Below are 20,016 nucleotides of genomic sequence, written 5' to 3'. Positions count from 1 at the left end.
CAAGCTGCCTTCACCAAAGTGTATGAAAAGGAACAATAAAACCTGCAATTATTTGTGATGCTAAAAAAATAGTGCACTAATGTGGACCTTGATTAACAGTGATTAACCTGATAAACTTTGACAGCCCTACTATAGATACATATGTATTCTGTGTTCATGTCTGAGTTTACAACAGTTTCTAAATATCTAACTGTTGAAATGAAAACTTCATATTTTTAGGTTTTGTTTTGTTTTGTTTTGTTTTTTTTACAATAATTTTTAAAAATCACGTTTTTGATCTTCCTTCTCCCTGCGGCCTGCTTCGTCTCACTTTACTTTAAAAATGTACAGACAGCTCAGTGGACAAGTCAAAGTCAGATGAACCTTTTTAATGTTTTCTTATTTTATTTACAATCCATAACAAGTTCCTTTTTCTGCAGATAGGTTTAGTGAAAAACTTTGATCTACCAGTTTCCAAACAGGAAGTCAATTACCCTTCATTTAAGACAGAAGGGAAATCCAAAACAATATACATATATTTAGATATATATGTATATGTTCTACTTGTATACCACTAATCTGCTCTGCTTTTTCTCACCAATAAATAAAAAAGTAGCAAAAATGAAAAACTGTGGTAAACCCAAGTATAATTCAAAAATAGAAAGATGGCTCAGAAAGAAGAAAAAAGGGGAAAAAAAGGAAATATATAACAAGCACTGTGACAGTAGACAACTGATAAATAGAAAAAATAAATTAACAAATACTGTTTTCTAATAATATAACTAAGAATCTATATTTATTCAGTTCAATTCAGAAAAAAATCTTTTCACATACTGTAACTGCTATTTAATGACTGTTGACTCATCAGCCATTTTATCGAGTGAAATCTGGTACCCTCTGTGTCCGTTGGGGACCTACTAACCCACTGTCCTGCAAATCCAGGTGGAGAGTGACATAAATGTGGCTGTGAGACTGCAGGTGACCCAGAATTACCAAATAAGAGGCCATGATGTTCACATCACATCCTGAAGATCCTCATAATCCTCTGAGCGTATCACAACCACCACAGATGGCTCCCTTTTACTTGGTCGCAGATTTGACATGAAACCCTGAAGACTGACGCACACACACATGAATTCTGAAAATCATTTGGGTCACCATTTTTATTTTGACTCTTCAGTTTGAAGCTAAAGAATAAAGGAGGGGTCTATGGCTCTTTTTTATAGGATTGTGCCTACAACCAGAGGTGTTGTAAAGCTTCTGTTGCCTCATAAGAGGTGAAGCTCTTCTGAAAATGGAAGTGACAAATATTTCTGGTGGTTGCGAAGAACCGGTGTTGTGTAAATAAGGACACTTCCACTTTTTAGTGGTGTAGACGTTGCCCTGAAACATGACACATCAATAACAGGGAAAGAAGGCAGGGAGTCACTGAGTTAAAGAGAGTTCCTTCTGATGTATTACAAATAGGGGTTCCTCAAAGTTCAAGGTTCAGTACTAGGCCCACTGTGATTTATTATCTATTTTAAATGCTTTTAAATGAAGGAATATCCCCACATATTTTTTCATTTTGATGGCATTGACACTGCCGTTTATTGTGATTAGCCTATGCCCGTACAACCTTTAAATCTTAAGCATGCATCTGACTCAACTTAAACTTTTAGCAAACAGAACAGTCTGAAAAGCTGAAGGTTTTACTGGAGTTTTACCATTTAGTTACAGCAGCAAAAAAGGCAACAGAGCATTCGTGTGACTCAGCATTGATGCGTTTTATGCCCTTTTCCTACATCACAACATCTAAACATTTACAGTGGAGTAACAAAAAGTTTGTATGACTAAATGATAGTTTATTCCAGAGAAGGAGAGGAGAAATTGTGTTTAAATGACAAAATCAGCTCTTTGAATGCGTAATTATTGGGTCATGTGTTGTAAAGAGTTTGGATTTATACTAAACCCATCTAAAACACCATCTCCTGGCTAATTGACACCCCTGTTATTTTTATGCTGTGTACTTGTGTGACTCATATCACTGCCCCTACACTCACACATATACACTCACACACATGCACACATACAAAAATAAACCTGTGTGTGCATGTGCTCGCATTTCAAATCTAAGCCGTCACATGCTCAAACATTCGTGCAGTGAAGTGCAGGATGATGCACTGTGCTGTGCTACAAAGCTAAAATGCAATAGTGGAGACTGAACAGAAAGCAAGTTCAAAATGAGCAGTTACAGTAAACAACTACCCAACCATGCTTAAGCTATGTTAAGAGTGTGCTTTTTTAGTACTTTAAAATGCAACAGGAAACCACACTATAACTATGCAAATGTAGCACAGCAACACATGTGCTTAAAGGTGTCATGTGCACAAAATATATTTGGTAGGCTGTACATCGAATAAGTAAAAAATGAAAATAAAAAGCCATCCAAACCTACCTGGCCCTATCTGAAAACGTAATTGCCCCCTGAAACTAATAACTGGTTGTGCCACCCTTGCAGGAAAACTGAAAGCAGGCATTTGTGATAACTGGCAATGAGTCTTTCAGATCACTGTGGAGGAATTTTGGCCCACTTTTCTTTTCAAAAGTAATGTAGTATTATTGGAGGGTTTTGAGCATGACTGGCATGTTTAATCAGATCTAGGCCCACACTCTGACTATGCCACTCCAACACCTTCATTTTGTTTTTCAAAGCCATTCAGACGTGAACTTGCTGGTATGTTTCAGATCATTTCCCTTCTTCATAACCAAAGTGTGCTTAAGCTTGAGAGGCTACAAACTAATGGTCAGACATTCTCCTTCAAGATATAACCAAATATCCAAACTCCAAACCCTGGAATACCCCTCATATAAGGAAAAGCCTGAAGGAGAAACACAAAGCCTTCAGGCAAAAGGACTGGACAGCACTCAAGTCAGCAAACTGGACTCTCAAAAATGAGATTCTGAGGGCCAAGCATGAATATAAAAACAGACTGGAAAATGAATTCAGCTGCATGAACATGAGGCAGGCTTTCCAAATGGTGAAGACACTAACAGGAAACAAGCCCAAGCTCTCCCAAACAATAACTCCTGAGATGGGAAATAACCTGAACTCTTTTTTTCAGTTGGTTTGATATATATGGCTGTACCTGTGAGTGCCTCGCAAAGCTCAGAGGTCTGCCCCCACCAGACCCCAATGATCCCATCCCCTTTTCAGCTATGCAAATGTAAGCCAGGTAAAGCACCAGGGCCAGATCGCATCTCAGGAGGGTTGCTGAAGACCTGTGCCTCAGAACATGCACCAGTGATACACTCTCTCTTCTGCAAAATTTATCACACTTGCAAAATTCCCACCATGTTAAAAAAAAAAGCAACAATAATCCCTGTTCCCAAAAAACCTCGCTCAACAGAATTCAAAGATTTCCAACCCATTGCCCTCACGTGATTAATTATGAAATGTTTCAAACACCCGTTGCTAAAATTCATCCAGCCACTTGTCAGCAAACAATTGGACCCCTTTCAGTTTGCCTATAAAGCTACGAGAGGAACAGAGGATGCTGTGGCCTGCCTCCTCCATCTTCTCCTGCAACATCTCAACTCCCTAGGAACTTCTACCAGGATTATTTTCATTGATTGGAGCCTCCCATCATATACGACTTCCTCACAAACGGACAACAAACTGTAACAGCACATCAGCCACAGCTCTACTCACCACCAACACTGGAGCACCACAGGGCTGCGTGCTGAGCTCTTTTCTTTATACTTTCTACACAAATGACTGCACCACCCCCTCACTTACCATAACATTCCTTAAATATGCAGATGACACCGCACTTCTGGGCCTTCTCACGGTCAATCATTCACTCCAGGAATATCAGAGCTCAATCCTGCAGTTTAACCAGTGGTGCAAACAAAACCATCTCCATCTGAACCTTGATAAAAACAAAAGAAATAGTCTTCGGGATTCACACACACCAACATCCAACCATCACTGACAACACTGCCATAGAAACAGTGGGTCATTTCAAATACCTTAGACTAACAATAAACAATAAATGCAGCTTGGATCAACACACACAGGAAAGTAAAAAGAAAAGCAATCAAAGACCTTCAGTCATCCACAAACTAAAAGGTCTAAATGTCACATCAGATCTCCTCCTTCAACTCTATAAAAGCATTGTTCAACCTGTTCTCACGCACTGTTCCACATGTTTTTACAATATGCTCACAATCACAAACCGTAATGTCCTCACAAAAACAACCCATGTTGCCACAAAGCTTATAGGCCTCCCGACTCCCAGTCTCACTCAGTTAAATGCCAAAGCCATCAGATGCATAGAAAACGCAATAATACAAGGTCACACCCACCCACTACACCAGTACTTTACATTACTGCCTTCTGGACATAGATACAGGACATTCAGGTACAACAGATCACGGCTTAAAACAGTCTCATACCCTCCACCATCACAGCACTAAACCAACAGAATGTGAATGACACTTGATTGTTGCCGTTTATTTGGAATTCATTGCTGGAAGTGAATGCTATGTGGATTTTTTTGTGTCTTGTGATCGTTCTTCTTGTAATGCGTTCTCGTACCTGTATGTACAGAATCTTTGAAAATTAATTTCCTAGAAGGGACAATAAACTAACTAACTATACCTTTCAAGTCTGGAGGATAGGGTGGTATAATTTGGTCTGACAGGAGCAAATATGACCGAACACCAGAAATAACAGTTATCCTTTTTTTACTTCAGGCACGGACACTCAGCCAAAGAGGGCAAGATAGTCCAGTAACCAAACCCTGGCCTTGTTTATTACAGTGTGTGTGCGTGGCATGCTCTCAGCCTTTATCTAACATTTCCATGACTACTGACTCCTGCACAGCTGCCAAATTTCAGAGTGCAAGCAAATACAGGAGCAACAAAACAAACATCAGACTCAAAGAAACAGTAAAATGAGTCAGATACCTCCAACAGAGACTGATTCAGCTTATCTGCCTGGTAACAGCACTTTGGAAATCCCACCATGGCAAAATGGACAGCCATTCAACCAAAAGGCCATCCATCATGGTTTATAGGATATATTATGCTTTGGTTACCAAGTTGTATCCATTCAGCCCACATTTTTAGAGGAATAATTAACGTTACTAGAGATTTTTGTCACTCTTTAACTGTGAGGATGGAAACTGTTAGCCTCAGAATGAACCAAATAAATTCACACCATTTGCTCCTGGACTAAAACTGATCAATTCTTAGCTATAAACAGACCAGTATGAAGACATTAAAAGGATATTTTAGTATTTTTGAAGTTAAAATACTTGGCAATAGTAGTGGTGCTAACCTCCAGAGATTTCACCCCTTTAAACAGGAGATGTTTAGGGAAGCAAGTCTGTAAAGCGCTACAGATGGGTAAACTTTCTAATGTCAAAATGATCCAGTAAACAATGTTGGCTCAATTGTACTCTATACTGAAACATTTTGAAGCCTCTAATTTTTTTTTCACCCAGCCACTATTTTTCAGTGCAGGTTTTGGCTACTGGCTACATGCTCTTCTGCCTCAGCCTATCTGATTACATGTATGAGTCTGTGAGCTTTGTAAGAAAAACCAAACTAAAACTAGTTACTTCAGCTCAGTTTTCCACTTTAACAGCTGTTTTCATTAGGCAAGCATATCATGAAGACTGTAGGGTATCTAATTATTAGCCATTAGAAGAATTCAGCTTAAACTTACTTGAATGATAGATTTCCATACAGCTCTTCTGGTCGGGATCAGTTTTGCCAACTTATCTCTGGAAAGTTGAAGGTCAGTAATACTCTGGCGTTCAGTAAGATGGGAACTCTGAATGGTGAGTGATGCAGGCTGCAGGCATCTGTGAGCCGCTGTCATTGATCAGAAATATCCTGCAGAAGTGTTGTAAAGTCCCACTCGGGACAACAGTGGGACTTAGTGTTTGGAGGCTCACTGTTTCCACACCTACAACAGCCGGTAACTCTGGTTCTCTCCTGCTAACCAGTCTCCACTAAAGTTTCCTTTTCTCTGTAGACGTTCCTCTGTGCGCTCTTGTTCACAAAAGTATCCCATCATACCCACAGTAAACAGCATGCCTTCAGCACGCGTATCTAAGCTTAGATGGTTGTTGTGTTCTCTAACAAAGCCTGCAGACAGAAATAACTGATCAGATACGCTGAGGTGGAAGGGCATGTAGCTGGTAGCCAAAGCTAGCTAATTACACAGAGAAAGTGTACCCATCTGTAGAGCTGTATAGACTAGCTTCTCCAAGCGTGTCATGCTTAAAGGGGCAACGCACAAAATGCCCACTGAAATCTCTGGAGGCCAATACTACTACTATCTCTTTAAGCTATGTTATTTCCATACAATAAGTGAAAACTGCAAGGGGCAACAGTTGACTGCTAGCTTAATTGTTAGCTGGCTAAATCGATGGAAAATACGCTAGCATGCTAGGTTCACTTGTTTACCTGAGCAAGAAAAAAAAAATCCTCACAGGTTATTTGATCAAAATTATTTCATATGAATGTAAACTATGAGAATGCTAATGTAGAAAAGGATAGCTTAAACTGTGAACAAATAAAACACAGGTTAGCCGTTAGCCTACCAGTAAGCTAATGAGCTTTCTCCCGTCCTCTGAACTGCATGAATGGCAGACAATTTTTCTGAATAAAAACATGCAGTAAAAAATGAATTTTAGTTGAAAAAAAAACTTTTTATTCTCTTTTATAGGATGTGACGTGATTTAGGGCAACTCAAACAGGCCAAAGAGGGTGAACTCATATGCCGCATAGTTTCTTTCACTAACTTTCAACATTTGTTTTTCAGCCACATTTAATATTATAAATTTGGAATGATTTTTTTTTATGGCAAGGAAGTTTTGATAAGCTATTGTGTTGTTTGTTGTAGTTATGTTAGCTTGTGATGCTACCCTACTATGGATTCTCTTTGATTGAAAATGAGTGTTTCTTGCTAGTATCTAACGTATCATCATGGTCTTTGCCCACTTGAATTCTTTGCCCTATTAGGCAATTCTTCCTTTCATTCTCAAGTACTCCTGTTATCGTTCTTCTAATTTATTAATGTATATATGATCAAATTAAGAGCGACGAAACACCCAAACTACACTAACAGTAGTTAGTAGAAACTAATGATATTTAAAACAGTCTTTCTCAGGTTGAAAGATATGTATAGCATCCATTGCCTGTGGTTAAATTGGCACTGTATGGATTAACATGTGGAGAGAATTACAGGTAAATAATGGTTCTTTGTGGTAATACCAACCCTGAAGCAGGCACAAGAAATCAAGGAAAAAACTAGTCACGGTCTGGTCATGCAACAACAAACAAAAACAGTATTTTGAAACGTGCAGACAGCTTGACTGAAGACGGTAAGCTTTATCTTTTTAAAAAAAGGTCACTTCCTCATTACACAGAGAGAGCGGAGGTTTGTGCAGAGACAAGGAAGTGAGAATAACAGGTTAAACCACTGGTGACGAGAATGGGCCTCAAATATGTCGCAGTTATGATTCCAAAACACTCAGGAGAACACAGCTTGGTGTTTTGTTCTTGTGAAATCTCTCTCCAACCTTGCCGCCATGTGTCTTTGTGGCTGCCTGGTATGAAATTGGTTTTTAAAAGCATCAGATTTCAAAGTTTAAACATTCCTGAGCAGATGCCCTTGTTGCAGCTGGGTTTTTGAAAACAATACTCCTCCTATTAGGATTGCAATGTCATCATTCAAGATAAACTCTGTTTGAAGTGGCATGTGATCATACCATACCTCTGTGCTGGAATGGAAGGAGGTGCGACTTTATTGAGGTCACTGTTCTACAGAGTGTATAGACAGCTGCTTTTCTTTGTCGAACAACATATAGAATATAGAGTGAGACTGAATTTAATGTAGCTTAAAAAGTGATGCACAGGCTTAGACTCAGTGTCATTTCTTCTTTCTAATATTCTGCAAAAAAAGAACATTTTCAAACTGCTTGTTGCTGCCTATTCATAAGGGCTTAATGGTATCCTTAAATAATACATTTAAATAGTCATTATATTCATACCCATAGTTTTCTTTTGACACTGACCTCATTATCTGCCCAGCTGCTGCCATCGGGGTCCAGATAACTGCAGGTCCTCAGGGCCTCCTGGAATGCACCCATGTGACCGTTTCATCATTACAGCTCACCGAGAATGTGACGAGTGCATGTGTCTGCATGAATGGAGGGCAATCACATGCATACAGAAAGGTGCCTTAAGGAGATGTGGCTTTTGCTTTATCAATGAAGACAGTGGAACTAATGTGTTTGCTGTACAGAAGTAAAGATACTGCATATTACATGTCTGGAAGCCTCTTCTGCCACTTTTATGAACAATACAAGCTCCTGTTATATTTTGAAATACTCCGTATTGCATGCACACATTGAATGCACAAACACACATTCTGTAATTATCAATATGCGATCTGATGCGATGCAGTACTATGAAATGGGATTACGTATGATATAGTCATGTGCATAAGTTTTAGGCATGCAGGGCACTAAGTACTCATCACGGGGCAACCCACATGCCACGACCAATGGCTGGCGGCCAGGGCCAAGCTCGACGGCATCTCTTTTATCTGGGCCTTTTCACACCTGGTTACATGCCCAGAGACAGCTGGCAGTTTTCAGGCCCTGGGACATCCACAGCGTGACCAGAGGCTCTTGGGAACACTAACACCCACCTGGACAGCACACTAGGCTTCGCTTACTTGCCACATCCACCCCTTACAGTGCCCTAAAGGTGTCAAGTTTGTATTTCATGGCTGGGGTTGTGTCAGTCCTCCTTCCCACCTGATGGCAAGACTGTCTGGCTGCAGACGACACAACACGACATGACACAATACAATACCATACAACATGAAATGCCATGATATGATATGATACACTCCTGATCAAAATCTTAAGACCAGTTGAAAAATTGTAAGAATTAACATTTTGCACTATTGGATTTAAGAAGGGTTTAAGTAGAGCTTCAAAATGCAAAAAGAAGAAATGGGTACTGTTTGGTGATGACTGGGTTTTTCAACAGGACAACACAGCAGTTCACAATGCCTGCCTGACAAAGGACTTCTTTTAGGAGAATAATGTTACTCTTTCGGACCATCCTGCATGTTCCCCTGATCTAAATCTAATTGAGAATATTTGGGTATGGATGGCATGGAAAGTTTACTAAATGTACATCAGTTCCAGACAGTGGATGCCCTTCGTGAGGCCATCTCCACCACTTGGAGCAACGTTCCCACTAGCCTCCTAGAAACACTTGCATCAAGCATGCCGAAACAAATTTTTGAAGTGATCAACAAGAACAGTGGAGCTACTCACTACTGAGTCCTTTTTTGAAACTTTTGTTTCTGTTTTGATGGGGTTTTTGTTTTTTTAAGCTATGATCTTAAACCTTTGATCAGCTGATGAACAGCCCATTTCAGTTTCATTGTTGTTTTCAATAAATTCCTTACTCACAATTTTTTTGTCTCTCACCCCCATTTCTTCTTTTTGTATTTTGAAACTCTACTTAGAACCTTCTTAAGATCCAACAGTGCAAAATGTAAATTCTTGCACTTTTTCAACTTTTCTTAAGATTTTGGAGTGTATGATAAGTTACTGTGATATAAACTAAAACATGATGTTATACGATGTGAAACTGACTTGATACAATATGACATAGCATGATATATGTTATGAGATCATACTAAACAATAAGATTTTATATGTTTCAATCAAAATGATATGACATTTAATAACACGATACAATACGATATGATGGTAAATGAAAATATGCTACATATGCTGTGAAAAGTTTATGAATCAATACATCATGATATGAAACAATGCAGATGCATCCTATCAATGTGATGCGATGTGATGAGGTGCCCTGCGACACCGTACGATACTAAAATACAGTTCAGTGTGATACAATGCGTTATAATGCAAACAGCATGATGCGATGTGATATCATGCATAAGTAAAGGATAGGATGAAATACTGTAAAATAAGATATGATAAATTACACATTACAATACCATAGGATACAATACACTGAAATAAAACACTGTTTGGTAAGATATAATGCAATATGATATCACACCATTCAATATGATGCAAAACAATATGATACTTTGAGATTTGATACAATATGTCTTGTGATATAATGGAATAGGATGCATCACAAAAGCAAAAAAAGAAAGGCTCAGTAAATCCTATTGCATGAATAAGATTGGACATGCTGTATTCGACCACTCCACCTACCGCAATTGTCTTTTGAAATCCACTCTAGCGTTTTTTTCCTCCAGTTATTCCGACAACCTCTCACAGGAAAAATAATAATTTGCATAATAATTTGCATAATAAATTAATGCCAATCGAAAACTTAAGTCAAATTAAATACTGTTCAATAAATGTTTACACAAAATCATGTCTGATAACTTGTCATTTACAAAGGGAATCAGACTTGTCCACAGCTGCAATCAGAAGTTAAAAGGCAATTGAACCCCATGTTTTCATGGAGCATGAGGTGAAAAAGTCCAATATTTATCTTTAACTGAACTTGAAATGTTCGCTGTCGTACTTTGATCAACTTTACATAATGATGACCAAACAGGGCTGATGTCTAGTAGCTTGGCATTTATACCACTAGTAAACAGCTCAGACTTTGTTGTTCGGATGTGGGTAAAGTGTTACACAGCTGTCACAAATGCTGATCTGCACCTAACATAGACTATTAATATGTAAAACTCCGTTGATGCACATTGATCAACCATGAATGCTCATCATAACAGTGCTGAACAGTCAAGGAGTCAAATACCACGATGCATTAAAGCCCATAATGCATTTATGGATTTTCAGGACATTCATAAGGCTGATGAGTTCTTATTGAATGAGAAGACAGGTTTGTTTGGGCCTGTCTTGTTGCACATTTACCATTTAATCTATAAACAAAAAAATCAAGGAAGGTGAAATAATCTTTTTTTTTAAATATATTATGTAATGTGTTTTTATCTATTCTAGGTCACATAGTTGAACACTAGCAGGCCTGAGTCATGATGAAATACTCAGTGATTCCTCCCTGAATAAATTCATTGACTTTGACACACAAGGTCATACAGTTATCGCTCTGTTATTACACAATTACTCTGCGTTCATTTAATAAATATAACATGTCCAGTCTTACAGAAGAGAATGACAAAAATTCCCAGAGAAGCTTATTTTAGGCTGTAGTCTTTTTTCTACTAAAATTCCTCCAGTCTGACGTTAGTGAGTGCATTTTCCACACAATGGAGACAGTTTCACAACACATAGGGAGACTTGAAATCTAGATATTCAGCTTGTTTTGGAATATGCAAAATATATGTTTATATTTCTGCTGCATAACAAAGTTATCCGACTTGTTGCTCCTTGTCCTCATCTCTTTTCACAACCACTGTTGATGAACTATCATAGGGAAAAAGTACCGTCTACTGCAGCCTTTCTTGGTTGCAGCACACAGGGAAGTACTGTGCATTTTCAGGCTTTGTTCATTTACTGGAGGTCTTTTATGACAGCAGAGCAGAAGTTTCCTCTTTGATTTACTGGAGCGTGAGATCGGAGAGGAATGTGACTCTGGCTGGGAAACAATCCCCACCCAAAAAGCACTAAAGGGGGAATCAGAGACAATTATCTCTTACTATTACACTCTGTCTTCATTAAGTGATCACTGCAATAAATGCAGAGCTCTGTTTCTAAATATGCAAGCCTGTAAACATCACTGCTGGGAATGAAAAACTGGCCAAACCTGTTTAAACCTTAAAAGCTGACCTGAAAACACCTTTGTCATTTAATACTTGTTGTTGCATGGAAGCCCTACAAAAACCTACAGAGGACATTAAACACCAAATAAACTCTTCCCACTGATGTCTTGATATTTCACCCACAGATTTTTTCAAAAAAATTTCACGTCATGGCATTTGATCTGTTACAGATCATAAACATGTCTTTTTAAAATCATTATAACCTCCAAAACACCTTTATACTTGTACGCCCAGCTTACCTTCACTGATGATAGACACAGTTAGGACAGAAGACGAGTCTTTTTGGAGTGTTTCACATCACCACTGCCCAAATCCAATAAAGAGGACTATAGGGCAATGTCTATCTGGAATAAACTGCCACTGCATGTGGTCCATATTATTATTAAGACTACTTTCAAAAAGAAATTAAGGACAGCCATTGTTAAAAAAAAGAAAAAGAAATAAGCCTTTTTTTTTTTTTTTACTAGTAACAGCTAAAAATGATTAAATGAATCTGACTGATATTTAATCGACTGTTATGGAAACTTAAATTATGATACCGTAAATGGATGTTTTAACCATCTGTGTTCCAAATGGTATGAAATATTTTAGCTTTTGGTTTGTTATGGCTGTTTGATTTTACTGTATTTTACTCACTCTTGTTACTGTTTGTATATTTATTTGATTTTCTATGTATTGTTGTGTCTCTGTGGACCCCAAGAAGAATAGTTGTCACTGTGGCAACAACTAATGGGGATCCTATGTAAAGAAATGAAATAAGATGAAATAAAATAAGATGAAATGAAACAAAACAAAACAAAACAATAATAAAATAAAATAAAATAAAATAAAATGATGAGCATGTGTGTGATCTCAGGTTTCTTCCCACAGACCCTGCTGCTGTAATTAAGCCTTGCTTAAACAATCTACAGAAGACTTTAATGAACAATTACAGGTCATAATCAATATTCCCTTTTAAGTAAAGTAAAGAAAAGTGTTTCAACAGTTAAATTATTTTCTAAACATTAACAGCTGATTTGACGTGTTCCAGTCGGTTTTAGACCACATCACAGCACTGAGGCCGCTCTGGTCCAAGTGTTTAATGTCATCCACCTAAACACAAATTGTGGCAGAACAGTCAATTACAACATATTACTTGACCAACTGGAAAACTGGTGGGACTTTCTGGAACTAGATTGGTATGCATCCTTCTAGGTCTCTCAGAGAATAGACTTTGAAATACACCTGTAAAGCACTGAATGGTTTAGGCCCAAAATACGTTACAGAATGAGGATGAACCATCCAGACCACTCAGGTCTGGTGCAGGTCCGCTCTGTGTCCCCAGAGTCGGAACCAAACATGGAGAAGCAGCGTTCAGTTTCTATGCTCCTGATAAACTTCCAGAAAACATCAAACCTGCTCTTTTAAATCAGCGTTAATACACAATTAGGCTTTTGTTTCCTGGAAAGAAAAATCAATCTCTGTGAAAGACGTTTCAGGAGGATAGTAAACTCGCACATGAATCCTGAACCCTTCAACTGAGATGGGGTCAGGTAGAAGTAAGGAGACCAGAAATCCATTACAGACATCTTGTTGTGATTTTTGTTTTTAATTTTTTTGTGGGTTTTATTGACTTTGTGTTTTCGATGCCATGAAGCACTTTGAGCTGCCTTGTTGCTTAAATGTGTTTTAACAATAGAGTTGCCTTGTCTAACATTTTAATTCACTGTGGCCATCTGAAATCACACCCTGTTCACTAAATAGTGCACTATATAGTGACTGTACCATTTAGTAGAGGTGTCTGAGGTCTGAGTGAGCATCTTTACACCCTAAACAGTGCACTCATAGTATCCCAAAGTGTTTTGACGGAGTAACATTTTTTTCCTCATGATAATAACAGAAAACTAAAAACGTGTTACCTATTCATCACAATGGGAAAAAACATTGAGTATATTATTGGTGTTCAGTGAAATGCTATTATTTTCAATCCCCAGCTGTTGTCATGGGCATTGTTGTGACATGTTTTGATTGTTTGACAGTGATGCTGTCATTGATGGTGACAGTTGTATTGGGCGAAAAGTTTTTAATTGTGCTGATGAGAGCATGATAATCCACTTCAGACAGTTTTCCAGGGATTACGTAATGAGTGGGTGATTTTAGACAGAACCGTTGCTTTTTTGCAATAGTGAGTCATTTCTAGTTGTGTTCTCAAGAAATGTACTTTTTTGTGACATTTTCTTAGGACATTAGAATCTGTTAAGATAAATGTCTTGAGACAATGACAGGCATTGACTCATCAAAATAACCACATACTGTAGGTGAACTCTGATTTAAAGGCCAAGATAGAAATTTACTCTGACTTAGGGGAATATAATCCAATCTAGTATATAAATATATGTCTCCTTAAGGCTTTGGTGTTACAGGATTTAAAAAAAAAGAAATAAACAATTTTACTTAAAAGAATAATCTTTAATTTACCAGTTTATCAAAGCTTTGATATCTTTACTGGTTTATTCATTCACAAATTTCCCATTTTGCAATATTTAACTATACTGTTGTTCTCTAAGTCAGTGGTTCTCAACCCCCCACTGTACCTGAAGGTAGTTGAACACAGCCATGCACAAACTAGAATAGTCATGTACAGACAAGGCCGCCCATAAGGGGGGAAAAAGGGGAGAGCTTTAATCTGAAAAATGCCCACTCTTACCAAAGAAGCGAGTATATTTGTCAGTCATTTGTGTGGTAGATAGCCCTCTTAAAATGGGTTAAAAAATGGTGGAAAAGGTGGTGAAATTGGGTTTTAAAAGTAGAAGAAATTGGTTTGAAGTGGCAAAAATGTAATAAAATTGGCAAAAAAAAAGCTAAAATAACCAAAAAGAGGCAATAATTGGTTAAAGGGGCAAAAACAGTAGTAGATAGTGGTAAGGGGAATTAAAAAGTGACTGACATGACTGTAAATTGGCAAAAAAGGTGGGAAAATCTGGTGAAATGGGATGATAAATTGATATAACTGGAAAAAAGGGTTAACTAAGAGAGAAAAATGGACAGAAATTGGCAGAAATTGGTTAAACTGGCAAAAATGAGCATATGAAATAGTGAAATGTGGTTGAAATGGGCGTAAAATGTGGTAAAAGTGGTTAATAGAGGCAATAATGGATCAACATAGGCAATAATGTACAGTGGCGAGACTTGGTTTAAAAGCGGCAAAAACAGGCAGAAAAAAAGTGTTGGAAAGGTTTTGAAATGGGAAAAAATGGTTTTAAATGGCAAAAATGAGTTAAAATTGGCAAAATTGGTGGGAAAAAAGTGATATAATTGGGTTAAAATTGAGCCAATTGGTATAAAGTGGCAACAGTGTAATTCTAAAAATATTCTTAGTTTTATAAGGGCATCTTGCCACACCAGTGTCTCACAACCACCTTGGGGGTCCCGACCCCAGCATTGACAACCACTGTTCTGAGTCACCACTTTTGACATCATTTTCACAAAGTCATTGACTAAAGCTAACTATCTCGCAAAAATACATTTACAGGCAAAGTTTTTGAAAATCTAATGCTGAAATGTTCCCAATAAATATACATTTGTAAGTCAGGTAGTGTGAATATTTGCTTGTATTTTTTATAAGTCAATGCTCACCTGGGCAGCTGTTTTAAAAACAACATCGCACCCTTCCTAATAAAACCTCATGATACTTTTTAAAGACAGCAGGTCTAGATCATAGTCTTTGTTGTATTATTTACAAAGACACAAGATTAATCCACCATGAACAGCATCTGGCAACATTAAGCGAAGGTCAAAGAGTCCTTAAATCAAATGTGTTGTTTTTTTTCTGTTCCAGCTTGAGGTCTTTGCCCATCAAAAGGAAGTTTCTCTCAATAGTGCAAATGTGTTTAAATGTTGCCCAGTGCTGCGCGAATGGTTGATAAACGTTGGGTCTCAGTAAGATGTACAGTTCCGTGAAGCCATCCAAATCCACCTGGCCTTCTGGGAAAAAGTAATTTCCCTACTTGTTAAATCATGAATTAATAGTCATTACCCACTTTAATTTTAGAAAGCTGGGCTCAGTTTCACCAGCCACACCCAGGCCTGATTACTCCCAGACCTGTTGAATCAAGAAATCTCTTAAATAGAACCTGTCTGACAATTTAAAAGAAACAAACATACAAAAAAAAAAACCCAACTTGGAACAGTTGTGAACCTTCCCAAGACGGGCCAGCCTACCAAAATTACTCCAAGAGTTCATCGATGACTCATCCAGGGGGTCATGGACGAACACAGAACTACACTGAAAGACCTGCAGGCCTCACTGGCCTCAGTTAAGGTCAGTGTTCTTGATTCAACAGTAAGAAAGAGACTGGGCAAAAATGGCATCAGTGGGAGAGCTCCAAAGTCAAAGCCACTGCTGACAAAACAAGCACAATGGTTTGTCTCGCATTTGCCCAAAAAACATCTTGATGATCCCCAAGACCTTTGGGAATTATTCTGTGGACTGAAGAGAAAAAAGTTGAACTTTTTGGAAGGTCTGCATCCTGTTAAATCATGAGTAGAAATAACACAGAATTTCATTAAAAGAACATCATACCAGAAATAATATATTTTTGTGAATTAATACAGCAAAAATAAAAAGAGACTAACTCACTTCTCTGTACTTTATTCTAGACTACTTTGGAAATTGCTGAGTGATAAAAGACTTCTCACAAAGTAACACTTTTATTCCTGTTTCCATGTGACTCAGTGGATCAGAGGTACTGGATCAGCCTGGCCTTGGCGGTCTCTCAGGGACACAGACCAGACTGGATGGTGTCCAGGCTCATGAGCTGAGCGTTCCTGCCCCCTCACAGCCTTTCATGTCCCCCTGCCCTACAAACACGCAGGATCGTGTTACAGATAAGGACAAACGCGTTACAGGTCTGAGCAAGGCTGCCGATAAGGGGGGAGAAAGGGGAGAGCTTTCTGGGTCCCGGCAAAATGGGGGGCCCATGGAGGTCATGAAAATCATGATCCATTGTAAAATTAATTTGTTGTAACTATATTTTGTTTTTAACCTGAATAATAACCTCTTTCATCAGAGCAACAAAAATGATTTTCATTCATTAATGCTTTAGTAAAATACATACAGCCTTTCACAAGATATAACCCATTTCTTAAGAGAATTACACAATGTAGATGGACACACCAAACTAAACCATAAATGAGGTTATGTCAGATATGTGGGTTACAAGTTGCAGAATGTGGCAAAAAAAGGTATTAAAATGGCAACAAATGTAGATAAAATTGGTCAAACTGTGGCCAAAAGTAAAAAAAAAAAAAAAAAGAAGTTGTTAAAAGTGGCAACAAACCTAGTGAGAATGGGTTAAAAGTGGTGTTATGAATTCTTAGATTTTTAAGAAACTAGATTATTTTTTCCCCCACAAAAACCCAGTGAAAATTCCCCCTGCTCGTTTAGGCAAACTTGGTGCACCTGAGGTGGCTGCTCCCAGCTGAGAGCTGTTGGTAATCAGCAGGGCTGGGAGGCTATATAGGGAGCAGGCTGCTGCTCAGTTTGGGTTGGGTTTTAAGAGTGTGTGAGGGTCAACGCCATCAGTTGGCTCTCTCTATTTGTGTCTGAGTTTAAGGAAAAAGAGATTATTTTGTTTCAGGGCTTTTGGTTTGTGTGTGAGGGGGAAAATCAAAAATATTTCATTTCACTTACCCCTTATTGGAAAATGACTCCCACCTATCCTTGTTTTGGGTCAAATTTTTAGTTCTTCTATCATTTTGATAAACTTAGTGGGTGGCAGTGAGGAGCAATAATCCCCTGCCACCTTTTCCGAAACCCAAGACCCATTTTGTTTTGTTCATGCAGTTTTTGTTAGTTTCCCCATTAGCGACCTTTCTTATAAAACTTGTGTTTTCTTGGGGGGGAAACGTAACAGTGGCAAAAAGAGGCAAAAAGGTTTCAAAAGTTTCAAAGAACAGGTTGAAAATGGATAAAAGGTTTCAGAAAGTGAAAAAAGTGATTAAAAGTGGTAAAAATGGGTAAAAAGTGGCAGGAAGCGGCCAAACGGTGTTAAAGGTGAGAATGGGTTAGAAGTGGCAAATTGGTGTCAAAAGTATCAAATAATATGCTGAAAATTGAATAAAAGTATCAGGAAGACGCAAAATGGTGTTAGAACTTTCAACAAGCATGGTGAAAATGGGATAAAGGGACAAAAAGTTGATAATAGTGGCATCAAACATGGTAAAATGGGCTACTGAAGGCAGACATTGGTGGAAAATGTGGTGGGAAGGTGTGTCTTGAATGATACCCAAAGTGAAGTGAATGTTAAGCTAGCACCAATGCTATTGATCCAACACACATGCATGGACATCATTAATAATGAGTACTAGGAGGGCTCGCTCTCTGGGTTTTTAGGGGCCCAGCCAATCCTGTGAGCAGGTCTGCTCTGAGAGGGATGTTAACTCTTTTTCTCTTGTATTTGAAATGAAAATGGAGAGGTTAAATGCAATCTAACAGCTCATTTATTCAGTCCCATTTTAAAGCCAGACCTTCTAGTTTTATGGTGTTTTGATTTACTGACGTCTGTGCCATCCAAGGCTGGAGGCATTATGTTCTCAGGCTGTCCGTCTATCTGAGCCTTGCTTGTGATTACGCTAAAGAGCTCTTTGAGAGAATTTTTTTAAACGTCGCACAAACCTCCACTTTAACACAAGGATGAACTGACTATATTTTGGAGGTCAAAGGTCAAGTACATTAGGCCTGAGGCTTGGGAACATTAAATCACAAATGACAACTCTAAATCAAGGACGGGGTGATAAGATTTTGGAGCTTGGAGGTCAAAGGTGAAGGTCAATTGGCCTCATTCTTCTTCAGTGCTCATACAGTCTTTAGAAATCCCACTACCACAGAAACCACCCTAGCTTTTCTTCTTGACCCACCCGCTTTCACTGTCCAGGGCTGTATACCATGTGGATAATTTTTATTACATGGTGTTGTTCCATTTGATCAACATTGCAGTGTTTCAGTTTTTGCATATTTATCCCCAGTTGTATTTCTAAGTCTTTCATTTCTTGCCCCTTTTCAGTAAAAATCACATCTATTTTTTGACCTAGTCTCACTGGGTATTTTATGGTAGAGTCATTATTTTCTAAGCTTTTGAGGTGTAATTCCTACTAAATATTTCCCACCATCCTCTATTGGTTTGAACATTTGTTTCCAGTTTTAACCTTCCTTCTCTTTTCATAACACCAGAGTCAGACTTGGTCCACACCCTTCTGGAGTCACACCAGGAACCAGTGTGCTTAAAGGTAACATACCTCCAGGAAATGTCACGCTGTCTGTCACAGAGCGTTTCTAAGATTGCCAATAACTTGAGTATTTACTCCTCTAAAAACTTCCGGTTCCTCGCCAGTCCATTTGACTGTATGAAAAAATGAATAAAAAAAAGCACAGCGAGTTTAAACATCTAAAAAGGCTTAAAAAGTTCATTGGATTTAGACTTTAAGGGGGGAAGGGGTTATTTTTTACCCTTTATTATAATATTAAAGCCACGCAGTGCTAAACACAGGTAAACTAAGAGCCACTGAGCATGTGATCAGAGTTAATACAAATGCAATCTATCAGGGGTACCTTAACATTTTAACAGTGAGAGGAGGGGGTAGTGTTGCCGTGTTTACAGCATGCATGTGCGTGACACACATAACAGCATACAGCTGCACACTTGGATGAAGTCAGTCATTCCTTTTACTGCCTGCAGGCAAAGCAACATACCACCCATATATTTCTCTCTACAGTACACCTACAAAAGCAAAAAAATTAATGACATCTGCCACACACTTCCATTAAAAAAACCTGGAAAAATAATGGAGACCCAGTTTGTATTCACCATCAGATTAAAAACACATCTCAGCAAGTCATGCCATAAATGAAATATTTGAACAATGGGAGTGAGAGGATATTAAATTGTGGGTGTTATAACATTAATCCTGGGTGTGCTCCTACAGGCTTGTTTCTGCCTGCAGGTAAAAGGGCATCAGGCAAACAAGTGACAGAGACGCTGAACTCGTACCCACATTAACAAGGCCAAAGGTGGCATCACACTAGTTCAACTATGGCTTCTTCTGACTTCATTTTACAGCATATATTTATCAGGACATGCCTCTCCTCCTGAGTAAATCTGAATCTGTCTGAGTGCTTATCTTTATTGTTTCATGTTAAGGAAGCGGAACCAAGGATGTAAGCTTGAAATCAATAAATAACAAGTTTG

Source organism: Cheilinus undulatus, linkage group 3, assembly GCF_018320785.1.
Source record: "Cheilinus undulatus linkage group 3, ASM1832078v1, whole genome shotgun sequence".
NCBI classification, from domain to species: Eukaryota; Metazoa; Chordata; class Actinopteri; order Labriformes; family Labridae; genus Cheilinus; species Cheilinus undulatus.
This window is presented reverse-complemented; position numbering follows the sequence as displayed.